A 16,287-nucleotide genomic window follows, 5' to 3' on the forward strand; every position below is an offset into this window, starting at 1 on the left:
GACAATGACTACGACTACGCCCCGTTTCGGAAAGCCAATTTTCTAACTCCAGCTGTTTAAAGTCTAGAACTTAGCAAATTCCGAACTCAGAAACCGGCCCTTAGATTTTCTATAGTTTTTATTTTCTATAGATTTTAATAGTTTTTCATTTAGATTTTCTATTTTTCTCTGTTGATGGTGATGATTATGATATTGAGTTGAATCCAAATTAGTCCAGTCAATATAGACATAAAAAAGGGGGTGTGCTTGCAATTTATATTGTAGTTTTCAGCATATTTTTCAATACATTATGTGAATATATGAGAGAAGTCCAGAACCAATTTCTTCGTGCAAAATTTCCTTGTGCTAGATACAGAGTGGCCCAAAAACCTCGTTTTTTCGGTACATTTTCCAGTTTTCAGCTATTTCTGCCAAATCCATTAATCGGACAGAAAAATTTTCTCTAACCTTTTTTCTAGATTATAAAAAAAGATTTAATATAGAAATTGGCCATTTTTTGTGTATTATAGGCTTGAGTACACTCAACAATAAATTTTCCATTTTTCGACCGAATTTGACTTATGAAGCATGATTTTGGACCGCCTTCACGAGCCGAGAAGAATGAAGTGTGGTACGATGAAATCTGTGCATTGTGTCAAAAGTTATGTGTTTGAAATTTTGATCCTTGAGGTGTCCTTATGAGCGCCTCTGCACTAGGAAATACTGAAATGAAGTGCATCTAACGGCGGTAAATAGAAGAAGACGGTAGGTGTCACGCGCATGTTCGTGCTAAATTTCCAGTGTTGCTGACGTTATTTTATATCCAATCATCTGTTTTAAACAAATAAGTTTCATAAATTGCCAATAGGTGTTTAAAACCTCGGTTGGTGGCGATGACGCAATGTAGCTGGCTGGCCACTGCGCACACATTTCATGACCCCTACCGTTTTCATCTAAATACCGTGTTTGAAACTACGATCTGACTTCTGTATAATATGTGTGTATATAATTGTTTTCTGAGTACTTTTTCCTTTGTGTAAATTGTGAAATTCGATGATTTTTTTTCAGTCGTCATTTTTTTAAAGTCGTCAAAACAGCTGTTCTACAGATGAAATATCTTGACTATGTATTCTTTTTATAAACTGCTCTACCTACCTACCTCATGCACGAGAAGGAGTTTACAAAGTCCATTTCTCAAGGATGGGTTGGACCCCATTAGGTTCCAAAGAAAAAGCCTCGTGTCAGTTGATAGAGCTGATAAATAACTATACAGGGTATGAATTTGAAATAGATCAGTCAAGTCATTTTTTAGAAAATCGTGAAAAACATGATTTTTCAGTAATTATCCGCCATTTTTCTCAAGAATATTACGGAGCTCCTGCAATTTTCCCAGAAATGAGACTCATGTCAGTTGATAGGGCTTATGGAGCCGTTTTGGAGAAAACCGTGAAAAACATGTTTTTTTTTAGTAATTATCCGCCATTTTTCTCAAGAATATTACAGAGCTCCTGCAATTTTTCCCAAAAATGAGACTCATGTCAGTTGATAGGGCTTATTAATAGCTATCCATGGTATAAATTTGAAGAAAATCGTTAGAGCCGTTTTCGAGAAAACCGTGAAAAACATGTTTTTTTAGTAATTATCCCCCATTTTTTCCGCCATCTTGAATTGAATTTCATTGAATTTCTTATTGTCGGGTCCTCATGGTATAAGGACCTCAAGTTTGAAATTTCAAGTCAATCGGTTAATTAGGAATGGAGTTTTCGTGTTCACAGACATACACACATACACACACACACAGACCAACACCCAAAAATCATGTTTTTGGACTCAGGGGTCCTTGAAAAGTATAGAAAACTTGAAATTGGGGTACCTTAATTTTTTTGGAAAGCAATACTTCCCTTACCTATGGTAGTAGGGCAAGGAAAGTAAAAAAGTGGATCAAAACCTGTCCGATTACTGGATTTGGCAGAAATAGCTGAAAACTGGAAAATGAACCGAAAATACGAGGTTTTTGGGCCATCCTGTATCTAGCACAAGGAAATTGGTTCTGGGCTTCTCTTTTGTATCCAAATAATATATTAAAAAATCAGAACTACAATATAAATTGCAAGTACCAATGTATATACTGACTGGACTACATATAAAATGGCGAAGTAGAAAAAAATAAAAATCTCAGTACCCTTTTTCAATTACTTATCACAACATGTTTCAACATTGATGCCATTTTCAAGTGAAACATGAAATCAATGTTGAAACATGTTGTGATAAAGTAATTCAAAAAGGTTACTGAGATTTTTACTTTTTCTATTTATATTTCAAGTAGCCCTATACAGAAAAGAGATAATAAAAAATAGCGAAGTTTGAATACATAAACGTTCATTGTTGGAATTTTTTTGAAGCTTGCTTTAGGAATTCCATAATAAATAGCTGAAATTCCTCTTCCACACCATAAAATACTGAACTAATTGAAGTTGGTAGGGTATAATTGGTGCATACTGCATGAAAACATCCAACATACATATTTGCTGCTATTCAATCTCAAATACCAGGAAAATTTGTTGAGCTGGTTCAACTGAATAGGTACTACACACTCCGTGTAGGAGGAAAATGTGCACAAATAGGATTATTGGAGTGAATTCTCTTCTCTCTTGCGGGAGCTTGGTCTCTCAAGAATTTGTGAATTTTGATATAATTCAATTAATCGAATACAGTATCATCATATCGTTCGCAATTGATATTTGTTTGTGGAAACGAATGGAATAACCAAACTGAATTATTTCATTTATTTGAGCTTGGAGCCGTATTCAACAGGGTCGAAATTAAATGAGGAGGATAAATTATGTGCATGTGGAATAATTGGAAAATTCATACGAAAATTTATAATTAGAGATATACAATCGTACCTTCTCAATTAGCGTGAGATATGTAACTAATTTCCAGCAATTATTAAGTGTTTCCATCAAGAACTTAATCCTTGTTTTGGTCCAAGGGTAGATTATGAGTGAAGCGTAACTAAGATTGATTTTGTTTCCTAGCAACCAGTTAATAGACCCGTTCTGATTGGTTGATGTGTTGTCGCTCTGGAAATCTTCTCTATACAGTAAAGGCTAGTTTACACATCGCCAATTGGCGTTGTGTAAACCAGCCTTAACCTCCATGGTGAAATATTTTTATTCAATTTGGTTTTCAACTTATCTAAGCTTTATATATTTTTGACTCAAAATTGTTCAAAATTTATGAAGTGATAAACATAACCTATTTTTGGACAAATTCTATCTAAATTTGGGAAAGGAACAGTTTTGGGCTTCAAGCCTGTTGTTCCTCCCCCAATCATTCATAGTTGAGAATTATATTGTATCTATCAATATATAAATAAATAATCAGTTACGACCGGAGGCTTGACTGAAAATGATGGATTATCAGATAACTAAGATTATCATAGTGAGTAGTTTTTGATTTTGTATTCAAATTTTTCAAATAAGTACAATATTTCTTGAGTTTCTATTACTTTATTGTGATACACTCTGTTATTCATTTAGAGTATAACATCAACCTTCAAAATTCAAAATTTTCAAATCATTATTCCTGGACCGAAAATCGAGTGGCGAAACAGGGTGTGATTAGAGTACAAAACCTTAACTTTTGGACATCATTTAATCGAAATTTTTGGAGAGAAATAGTACAGGCTCAGCCTAGTTTTTCCTCCAATGTCATAATTGTATTATGATTATAGTGTTTTATACAATAAATGAATGAAAATAAATAACTAGACTTAGATTCACGTTATAAAGTCAGTTGAAATGATAGGATGACAGAGTTACAACCGGTTGCACAGTCTGTTCACTTTTAATGCCAATTAAATGTCACGATAACCAATCAGAGAAGCTATTATCTCGATTGGCTATCCTGAAATTCAACCATTTACGATTTAAATGGCTTTTGTGCAACTGGACTTTAGTCATGCCGGTATATCTGATATAATATATATCTGATTTCCTGAAAACGTATATATTCAGGGCTACGCAGTTTCTTTTCGTAAAATAACATCATAGTTTTGATATCTTTTTATTATAAAATAACAAATTACCATTCGATCTGATCGACACTAGTCGATATATTGCCGCTAGTATATATTTGTACTCGCTTCGCTCGCCATATCCGTCTAGCCAGGGGGCTCCGCCCCCTGGACCACCGACTGGATCGTCCAAAGATGAGATCAGCGGGCTCGCTTCGCTCGCCTGCATTTTTCATTTGAGCATGCTTCATTCCATCAGAAAGTCAAAGTACTTCCTCGCTCGATTCAATCACCGATTAATTTCAATTATGCAGTCAGTCAGTGATTGAGTTGCATTTCGCTTTTATATATAGATAGATTGATAATGCTATCATTAATCGTTGATTTTTCTAATAGTGATCAATTCTTTCTTGAAGATAATATCATGTTATTCATAAAAGAATATATTTCTAGGATTCGATAATACATGTTTATCATTGAGATAATATATTCTGTTAGTTAATTATATTTCTTTATAGCCTACAAACGATTCGGCAAAGGTGCTGATCTAGAAAAGAATGAAGTTTTCCGCGTATATTAGTGTAATTTCTGACAAAGATAGTAAACGAAAAAGGTTCACCAGATGATGATCCAAGGAAAATGAGAAGGAATAGGAGGAGGAGGAGAAGAAGAATTACGAAGAAGAAGAAAAATGAGGGGATGAAGAAGAAGAAGAAGAAGAAGAAGAAGGGGAAGAAAGGAGAAGAAGAAAAAAGAGAAGAAGAAGAGGAGGACGACGAGAAAAGAAGAAGGAGGAGGAGAAGAAGCAGAAGAAGAAAAAGAAGAAGAATGAGGGGATGAAGAAGAAGAAGAAGAATGTCGAAGGAGAAGGAGGAGGAGAAGAAGAAGAAGAAGCAGTAGAAAAAGGATAAGAATGAGGGGATGTATAAGAAGAAGAAGAAGAAGTAGAAGAGGACAACGAGAGAAGAAGAAGGTAGAAGAAGAAAAAAACGAATAAGAATGATGGGAAGAAGAAGATAGGAAAAGAAGGTGAAGAAGAATAAGGAGGAGGAGGAGGAGGAGTAAAAGGGGATGCCAATCTTTTGATCCTGTGTAATGACTGAACCAGCAGAAAATTTCTCCGAAATGAAAGCATAAGCTATGCGTACTGTCTTCCTCATTCTTCATTATTACGCCATCGCCCTCTCTCTCTTGCTCCGCTCTTGTACTAAGCCGCTCAACGCCAGCCCTTCAGGGGAATCTACTGATTCCGCCCCGCCGTCAAAATGTCTATAGCCACACGCATATTGAACGTATCAAAGTGAACGTCAGTGACGTCATATCGATCTCACCAGCAGCCGATATTATGTTCCCCGACTTGAGGAGCGAAATTCAAATTCACTCCCGCGGTCAGAATGTGTATGGCCACTCACATATTTAACGTAACAAAGTGAACGTCAGTGACGTCATATCGATCTCACTATCAGCCGATATTACGTTCCCCGACTTGAGGAGCGAAATTCAAATTCACTATAGTATCCTAAGGAAGCTGCAAGCAAAACACTACTGTGTTATGACAACATAATTAGTCTAGTTAATGAGATACAGATTTCTACCCTATAATTTCATTCCAATTGATAATTGACCGAACTTAGTGAGGATTTTCTCATCTTTTAACTCGGATTTTCTTTTGTCCGTCTGTATGTAACGCGATTACGGCCAAACGCGTTGATAGAATTCGATGAGATTTGGCAGGAATATTCCTTTTTCAACTGCGCGTCGATGTATACACAAGGTTTTTTTAAATTTTGCATTTTAAAGATAATATGAAAAGGAAAAAAAATTCCTCCATACTCTGATATCACTATATATATCATCTACTTTGAAGATAGGATCAATCAGACTATAGAATTATTCCTAATCAATCAGCTGACAAGTAGATTAATCATTGCATGCATCACTCATATGTCTGGCCGTGTCTATCCTATACTATTGAACGAGCAACTTCTGTTTATATGTTCAGATGTTTAGATGTTTGGATGTTTAGATGCTTGGATGTTTATATGTTTGTATTTCACCGGATCTCGAAAACAGCTCTAACGATTCTCACGAAACTCAGAACAAAGTAGGTTTATAATATAAAGATTCGATTGCACTAGGTCTCATCCCTGAGAAAACTCGCTGAAGGACATTAAAAGAATAATTATTATTCATCCTTGGAAAAACATCTGATAATAATTATTTCGTCGTCTGTTGGTGATGGAAGTGAGTGAACGAGTTCATGTGTGTGGGACTGTGTCAAAATTATGACTCAGCTGTTGAACTTTTGTAATCATTTAATCAGGTACTTAGTGCCGGTTGCAAAAAAGCCGGGTTATTTTCAATCCTGATAAATTCCAGTAGATCAATCTTTTTGAAATGGTCTTCTCTGATTTTGTTCACGTGAAGTTAATCAGGTTTAAAATTTAACCGGCTTTTGTGCAACTGGGCCTTTGTGAGGGAAATGTTTGCATTCCTCTGGGAATTAATATCAATTTACTGTTATTAGATGGAACATTTCTTTATGAATGTTATTATAATTTCTTCTTTCTTAATAAATTTTTTATGATTTTGTACTCCAGAACGAAGCTCGGTCACCAATATTTTCTATAAGGTAGGGTTTCAATATTTTTATGATGCGTGCCCATCAGTATCAATATTCTTACATCTGAAAAACAAAAAATTAATAGGTGATTGAAAATGAAATAAAAAATTATTAAATGAACTAAATAATGCTGAAGAAATTATAATATTATTGATTGAAAAAAAAAATATTTGAGAAATATTTTCATCAGATGGAAAGATTATCACGGAACTGGATAAATTATCATATGGGCTAAAAATTCAAAAGTGAACTGAGTTTATTAACATAAGTGAGTTTTTGATCCTGGAGAAAACAAATAACAGTTTTCAAGAGTAAATTATGATTCAACTGTGAATTGTGATTCAACTGAATCAACTAGAACAGGTGACATCAGATACTTGTGGATGAGAAAACTGCTTGACGTCTACTGTTCACAGAACTACCAGTAAAAGGTTGGGCTAGAACCAATGTGACTTTGATCATTCATTGAAATACAACATGAATGAATGATCACTGTCAAATTGGTTCTGGCAATCACTTCGTCTCAATCATTCATTCTAATGTTTTGACTTTTGATTTCCGAATTTTTTTCAATGACTGAGATAATGAGGATGAAAGATATCTGTTTAAATGACTTAAAAGTCATTTAAAGTTTAATTTTTTTTTTTTTTAATTTTAATTTTTAAAGTTTAATTTTAAAGTCATTTTACATTTCAAAAGAAATTTGTTTCAATGACTGAGACAATGAGGATGAAAGATATAGAATTTCGTAACTCTTTTACCATAGATAGTTATGTTGAATCTTTGAGTTCTACAGATCCTGTGGCTCAATCTGTATACCATTCATAATTCAAAATGTTCCGTGACAAATTCATATATTACGCTATAGTCTCTAATGCTTTTATTCCCAATAATACAATCAAATGATTGACGATTACATTTTAGATAAGGCGTGCAAAGCGAGCCTGCCGCATAGTATTTACATATATGACTGTGTAATCACCCCCTAAACAATGAAGATCTCTAGAACATGTCGAGACTCGGATCCGAATTCTTTTAGAGCCGGTTTCCGAGCTCGAGATTTAGCTAAATTCTAAACTTTAAACAGCTGGAGTGAGAAAATTGGCTTTCCGAAACGGGGCATAGTTGTTGTAGTTTTTATGATAATCTTTAATATCGGGGCACCGAGCTTCGCTCGTTATTCATCTATTGACTTTTGATAAACCGAACACAATTCTTTAAAATTATTTGGGAAGTACTAACAGGCACAGCCCAAAACTGTTTTTTCCCGAATTGTGATTTATACACTATAAATAGTCCAGAAAGTAGGTTATGTTCCATACACTTGAATTCAGGTTCAATTTTCTGTTCAAACATTTAAAAACAAAAAAATTAAAATTTAGATTATATACAAACCAAATTGAATAACAAAATAACACTCACTAATCACTTGAAATTGTCAAATAATGATCAATTTTGAAAATTATGATATACTCTTGTTTAGGAGGATTATCATGTCATGTCAACAAATCAGATTATGTTGATCAAATCGATTAAATTGTCTAGCTAGATAAAATTTCTCGCTGATTGATTATGATTACACAGCTGGAAATAATTCTGTCTCTCTCCCACACAGGCACACTTATCTTCTGTTATCGAGAGACAACGAAATTATCATCTGTTTTCCAAAGATGAATTATCCTTTTAATGTCGTTCAGCGAGTTTTCCAAAGAATGAGACCTAGTGCAATCGAATCTTTTTTTCATAAACCTACTATGTTCCAAATTTCGTGAAAATCGTTAGAGCAGTTTTCGAGATCCGTAAAACATAAATAGGCCTTACCGGATATAAAAATAGCCAGATATAAAAATAACCAGATATATAAAGAAATTGCTCGCTTAATATAATAGGATTTTCTCATTTCTATCATTCAAAAAGTTTTTCCTTGACGAAATGAAACATTCCTAAATAATTCAAAATAGCTGAAACTTTACACTAATTTCTCTTTATTTTATTTTGTTTTCAATTTTTCTCTAGTTTTTCGAAATTTAATTTAAACGTGGACTACGACTACGCCCCGTTTCGGAAAGCCAATTTTCTGAATGTAGCTATTAGGCTGTGCAAAGGCTAAAAATGAACTTTTTACTCGTGATATTTTTCAAAGTTTTTCGATTTAAAAATGAAAAGTTTTAAAATCAGTTTTAAAAATAAAAGTTTTTCGATCATCAAGCTATAAAAATGAATAAGTTTTCTTAGGGAAACATTTTTTTCTGATCATTACTTTTTGAGATATGAGCGCCTAAAGTTTGAATTTTTGGGACAGAACATTTCAAATTCCATAAGAGATAAATCCATGTGATTCGATTCTTCATGGTATCTAGTAAAACAAAAATGATTTAAAAATATATTTTAAATGTTGCAAAGATAGTTATTCTATTTACTAAAAATAACTTTTAGTTGAGTTATTTTTGGTAAATTGAATAACTTTTTCAAAAATTGATATTTTCAGAAAATTTTTGTTTTACTAGATCAACAATACCATGAAGAATCCATCTTTTAAATCTCATGGATTTATATCCTACCGAATTTGAAATGTTCTGTCCCAAAAATTCAAACTTTAGGCACTCATATCTCAAAAAGTAATGATCAGAAAAAAATGTTTTCCTGAGAAAACTTTTTCATTTTGATAGCTTGATGATATACAAATCGAAAAACTTGGAAAAATATCACCAGTAGAAAGTTTATTTTTAGCCTTTGCACTGCCTTAAAGTCTAGAACTTGGACTACCTAAATCCCGAGATCGGAACTCGGCCCTTAGAGTCGAGTAATGTTCGTTATAACTCAGGTGGTTATTGGAGAGTATAAATACATATCTTTATCATTTGAGTGACGGAGTGAGAACGGGACAAATAATGTGCCTAGCAATGGTGACGTGACAACGTACATAGTGTACGTGTGTATAGGAGCCATGTATCAGGTCCATTTGACCGCGGGCGGAATTGGTGTATGTCCTCATTCAGAACTGGAGTCTGGAGGAGAGAGCATCGGAATAGATAGGCTACACCCACACAAACTGAAGCCAGATTCCCTTAGAATGAGTGCACTCCACAATCGATAAGGCCCTCAAAAACAAAACATCGCGATAATACTGCACTGTATTGAGGTTTGCTTTCATTGTCTGTCATTACACAAAGCAGATAACTACATCCTTCCCTACCTCTACACCGTTGCCAACTTGTTTGGAGACTATGTAGAAATATAATGAACTGGTAGAATATTTATTCACAATATTATGATTTAATATATTACTAGCGACCCCCTAGGTTGAAGAGCTCGCTCATGAACTGTGAAATCCGCAACTTGCAATTATACAGTGTTTGTGAGAATTATTATGGAAACAGCTGTAAATAACTAATAGTGAATAGGTTTTTGATTTTGTATTCAAATTTTTCAAATAAGTGCAATATTTTCAAAGTTTTTAATTTATTGTGATACATTCTGTGATTCATTTTAGAGTATAACATCAACCTTCAAAATTCAAAATGTTCATATAACATACTCTCTCACTTTCCTGGACCGAAAATCAAGTGACGAAGCAGTGTCCTTAACTTTTGGACAACATTAACATTCTATCAAAATTTTTGGAGAGAAATAGTACAGGCTCAGCCTTGTTTTTTCTCCAATTTCATAATAAATTATATATTCTATACTATATATTATAATTATAGTGCTTTATACAATAAATGAAGTAAAAATTGTGAGTCCTAGACACTAACTGGCTAACCAGTAATTCAGTATACAATAATATACGGATAGAAAATGCATAGAAATAATTGTGTCAGTAAGTTAGTGGACGCAAGGTCATTGAGAATGAAGGTGCATCTTTACTTTCTCTCAGGCTCTCTCTCTCACTTTCTCTCTCTGTCGGTCTCTCTCACACACGCACTTACTCTATACTATCCATAGTAATACTATGATACTATCTTTTATAGCTTGTACTATCTATCTGTGTGGAAACAGATCCCTTGAGTGTTGTTTTGTTTTTCCCAAGTTTTCTCGTTCAAACAACTGGGAACCTTTCAGAATTGTTGAGATCGGCAAGGACAACGAAGTAAGGAGCTGTACGGTACATTCGGATGAATGGAGGACACCTGATTTCTCCCAGTTGGTTGCATGTCCGGGTAAACTGACGTAGTTATTGTGACGTCACAATAATGACGTCACCAATCAATGCTTTTTGCTCAGAAAAGAATTCGCGGGTGACATTCATTTCATCCTGTATTACAGTTCATCGATAATTAGCTTATTGTTTACGTTTTAATTTAGACAAGTTTTTGATCAGACCTTTGCGGAGCTCGGGTTACCTGCTAGTCTATAATATTATAAAGGAAAAAATGGTTTATACACGTACGGGATTGAAAATTCATGAATGACGCATCATCACGTCTGAACTACTGGACTGATTAACTCGAAATTTTGCATATAGATACTTGATTCACCGAGGATGGTTATAGGCCTATTTTAAATTCTTCAAAATTTCAGTTGGTCAAGTTTTCAGTTTGTCAAGTTGTTGATTAGAGTATTAGACCCTTGCGGAGCACGGGCTACCTGCTAGTTACAGACTAATAAAGGTTGCTATTGTTGTCGACAACACTGAAAAATAAAACAATAATTTGAATAATTAATTGAAAAATTATCATCAACTGAAGTTGATTTAGTTGAGGCATCAATATTATTGTTTTACTCGTGTGACGGAATCCTATTATATTAAGCGAGAAATTTCTGTATATTTATATCTTTTTATTTATGTTCAACGGATCTCGAAAACGGCTCTTTCGATTTGGAACACGAAATTTGGAACATAGTAGGTTTATGATATAAAAATTTGATTGCACTAGGTCTCACTCTTGGGAAAACTCGCTGAACGACATTGAAAGGATAATTCATCCTTGGAAAACAGATCATAATTTTGTCGTCTCTCGATAACAGAAGATGCGTGTGCCTGTGTGGGGGAGAGACAGAATTATTTCCAGGTGTGTAATCATAATCAATCAGCGAGAAATTTTATCGAGCTAGACAATTTAATCGACTTGATCAACAAAATCTGATTCGTTGACATGACATGATAATCCTCCCAAACTAGAGTATATCATAATGTTCAAAGTTGATCATTATTTGAAAATTTCAAGTGATTAGTGAGTGTTATTTTGTTATTCAATTCGGTTTGTATATAATCTAAATTATAATGTTTTTGTTTTCAAATGTTTGAACAGAAAATTGAACCTGAATTCAAGTGTATGGAACATAACCTACTTTATGGACTATTTATAGTGTATAAATCAAAACTCGGGAAAAAAACAGTTTTTGGCTGTGCCTGTTAGTACTTTCCTAATCATTCAAAGAATTGTGTTCGGTTCATCAAAAGTCAATAACTAAATAACGAGCGAAGCTTGGTGCCCCGATATTAATCACTGAATTTAATAAACTTATTTTCTTTAAGCTGCGTTTACATCAAAGTTATTAACAAAATGTCTATTTCTCCGTTCTTATAGATTCTATTAGATTGAATATAACTTATCATACACATGATGAACATATGTGTTTGTCAAGCTTCGTTCAATCTAATAGAATCTATAAGGACGGAAAAATAAACATTTTGTTAATAACTTTGATGTAAACGTAGCTTAAGACGGGTGATTATTAGACTGTATGAACTGTTGTAATGGTTTTCATCGAAAATTTGAGTTTGAATGATGCAATAATGTGCTAAGACAAGAGTATGGATTGGAAGTATTGATTTCATGTTAAGCAGCTTATCAACAGTTGTTTAGTGAATAGCATTGCAAGTGGTGTCAGGTGTTGTAGACGAAGAAGAAGAAGAAGAAGAAGAAGAAGAAGAAGAAGAATAAGATGATGATGATCATGATGATGATGATGATTAAATAGAAGACGAAAACGAAGTAAAAAAAGAAGAACTAGGAGAAGAAGTGAAAAAGAAGAAACATGATGGAGGGGAGATGAGTCAAGTGTGGAGAGAGAGAGAGAGAGAAATACTATACTTGAGAGGCTTCGATTTGTTTTTTATTATTTGCATTTTGCTCTGTTGCTTGTCTCATGCATCGAAACATCTGTATGATGTTAAATTTGAATCACTCAGTTGGTTGGTTTTTATTTTCAAAATTCTTTTTCTTCTTGAAAATCGAAGAATTGAATCCTCGATAATAATGATGAATCACTTACTATTATTTCTTTACTAAGTAAACCTTTCAAGAAAAATAAATATGTTAATTTAGTTGAATCAAATTCGAGCATGGTCCATGATGAGTATTGTGGAGCGGTATTTTACTCGCCTCACATACGTAGAGAGATTTGCCAAATCATGTAGTGCTGTATCCAAATGCCTCACGTTGGGCCGGCAAATCATGTAAAGCGTTTTTTAACGGCTTCACACATGTAGGGTGAATCTTGTACTGAATCAATGGTGTAGAGGCTATAAATTTTGCAATTGCGTGTGTGGACGCTGAGTGTACACCAGACTGATTGACTCACTACAAGATTCAATACAATTGTCGGAATCGCGGGAGGCCTAAACGCTCGCTCACCCTTGATTCTTCTAATGACAGATTGTATAATGATGAAATTTTTATAAGTAGTGTAGCGGACGCTAAACACTGAATACGGATACCTTAAAATTATTACCTGTGAAGAATGAGCATACAAAATCATACAGGTCGAGCAAAAATCCCGATGTAGATAATTTACGGGACTGCGTCTCTAATAAGTTCTGAAGGATTAAAATACGGTATTTGGACCAAATATCGTTCAGAATATACTTCGAGAACAGAGTCTTGTCGGGTTTTAAGCTCTATTGTAGGAATTTATATGATCTCTGGCTGCATCTGCTGTACAATTGATGTGTTCGCTCCTAAGTCGAGGTTGGTAACAGATAAAAGCTGATATATGAGCAGGTAAGGACAAAGAATAAATATCTCGATCTGACCCCACTCACTACATCCACTTAGACCTGTTCCAATATCCAGCTTAATTCAATTATTCCAATGATCGTATTCGATCGGTTCTTGATGATATAGAACGTATCAGACACAATAATTGACAGGCTTAAGAAATAATCGAACTCAGAAAACGAATTAACAAAACTGGAATATATTATAATAAAATATATGATCATACAGTGCAGATTCAGAATTTGATTTACAGATTGATAATAATTTAGCATTGACAAAAAGAGTTAAAAATGTTCTTGTGCTTGCATGACACCATGCGTGATTCGACAGAATTTTACAATTGATAAAGTTTAACAGTTTTGAAAAAATAGTGAAAAATGAATTATAAAAAATATTTTTAAAATGCTCGGGGTCGTGGTTCTGGCAGCGGAGGATAGCTAATCAACTACAAATTCTTAGAAATTCTATATGAATAAATTCTAGGCTCTTAAATGCTAAAAGCGCTTGTCGGCGTGGCCAATAATTTGACGAAGAAAATTTTATGTTTTTCTGCACTGAAATATTTTCGAAGCGTAGATTGGGGCCCCTTTAAACTTATAACTCACGTGAAATTCCTTGGCGGTCGTGGTTTTCTTCTTTAGATCAAAAATCGTTTGATCGGCAGCGGGTCCAGGCTTCGGTTTCAGCACGTGGGGAACTTTAATTTAATATTTCCTTCACCAAATTAATTAAGGGATGATTTAACTTTAAACTTTTAAATTTATCGATTGATGAAAATAAATTTACAAATAACAAATAGATTGGCCTAAAATATTGGCTCACAAATAAAACATATAAAATCGAACAAGAATTTTTTACGAATAGGTCTTGGTAACTATAAAGAGATCTGAACGGTGAGGATTTCAAAAGGGAAGTGCTGTCTTTTTCTCTAAGCTTCTTGGCTAGACCTTTCTTCTGAGAATCTCGATGTAATAATTTGCATGAAAAATTTGCCATTGGTAGAACGATTGTGACGTAGACGTGATGTCAGTGGCAGGCAGTAGAATATAATTCCTTTAATTACAATAATAATTCAATTTATGTAATTCTTAAAACTGCTTAATTTTCTAGACATAGTTCCTCTCATACAATTTATGTGTGCTAGCGTATATGATAAGGCAGGTTTGTTGTCTGATAGTAGATTAACATGTGTTGCTTTCAAACGATCACCTTTTTGGTGCTATTTCTATGCACTATGATTGGCTTAGGCTTGCCAAAGAGATTTAATTACCATGTGGTTCAGTTGAAGTAATAATTAATAAATTAATATTCTTATACAATTTTTATTATGTCTGAGATTGTTATAATTAATTTCTGCAGTTTTTACCAATAATATAATTTCATGCTATGACCTAGTTAGTTACAATAAGACTTGACATAAAATATAATTTCTTAAATAATAAATAATTTCAACGATAATACATACATTTTTATTTTTTATTCGAAATTCTTGGTCCTTCATTGATAGTTTTTATAATTTTTAGAAATGATATTATACCTTGCGTGAAGCCAGCATGACATTTGACAATACTTTGAATCAGTCAGCTGCGTTCGAACTGTTTTAAAAACATCTGATCGATAGTAAACAAAGTGTAACCTCAAAATTCAATGAGCAATTCATAAATAATTCGTGCTTTATTTGCAGAATAATTATAATTTTATTGAATAATTTTCTAGAAAATGTTCAGTACAGAACGGTACTCTTATCTAATATACAGTTACTGATAAGTAAGCTTTATCGCTCGGTCGCGAACTATTCCTTTAGCAAATTCTTTCATTTTAAAAGGTAATCACAATTTTCTCTCTTCTCATGAGATCTATTTAAAAGATTCATCACAGTATTTAATATCACTCTAATAAACAGAGAGAACAAATTTCATTATATTAATATCAACAATATATATCCATATTATAATTAACATTATGTTATTAGTAAGGTAATCTTGGTAGCTCAACCTGTTTATAAAATTGGAACTTTTTCTGAATAATCGGGGAAACGCATAAAAACAGTGAATTGAGCGTATGCTCGACTTAATGAAGCGCTTTTTCCATTCCATATTCCTGTACCTATCTTAAGGATTATGATTCATAAGGCATTTGGACAAGACAAAAATATACGAGGCCAACTTCAAAAAGAGTTTTAAGTTCCCGATCAATTAAATCTAAAAATCAACAATTCAGTTCCTAGTTGGAATCTAAATATTATTATTATTATTCTGTAGGGACAATATTTATTTTATAATTATTCAAAGCCAAGCAATATCCCTTGAACAATATAACAAAATAACACATCATGTTGTTCAATCTATGATGATAACAGCTGATAAATTTGAAAATTGGTAAACTAGAACCCCATAAAATGGCGATTTTGCAATGCATCACGGGATTGTGTCATGACCTGTTTTATAGACCTTGGCTATTAGCTAACTGCAGTAACGATCCAAGCGGATAATTTGTGTGACTCAAAGTTCATTATAACTCAAAAGTAAGATTATAATATATGGCTGCCGTTTTAACAAATATATCTAGAGTTAGCGGACTCAAACCTGCGCTATCTGATATCTCGTCTGTTAACTTTTTTCTAACGTACCACTATAGTATTGAGTTAACACAGACTTAGCAAATAGCTGGAGATAGCGAATAGCTCGATTCAGCCAGCTAACTCCCACATTGTGAATACCCAT

At 33.6% G+C, this 16,287-nt stretch overlaps 1 protein-coding gene across 1 annotated transcript in view; it reads left to right on the plus strand.

The window, feature by feature from the left end:
- LOC111048233 (endophilin-A) overlaps window positions 1–16,287 on the plus strand; it is a 211,616-nt gene that overhangs the window by 33,205 nt on the left and 162,124 nt on the right. The window lies entirely within an intron of this gene.

This window comes from Nilaparvata lugens, chromosome 9, assembly GCF_014356525.2.
Source record: "Nilaparvata lugens isolate BPH chromosome 9, ASM1435652v1, whole genome shotgun sequence".
Taxonomy (NCBI): domain Eukaryota; kingdom Metazoa; phylum Arthropoda; class Insecta; order Hemiptera; family Delphacidae; genus Nilaparvata; species Nilaparvata lugens.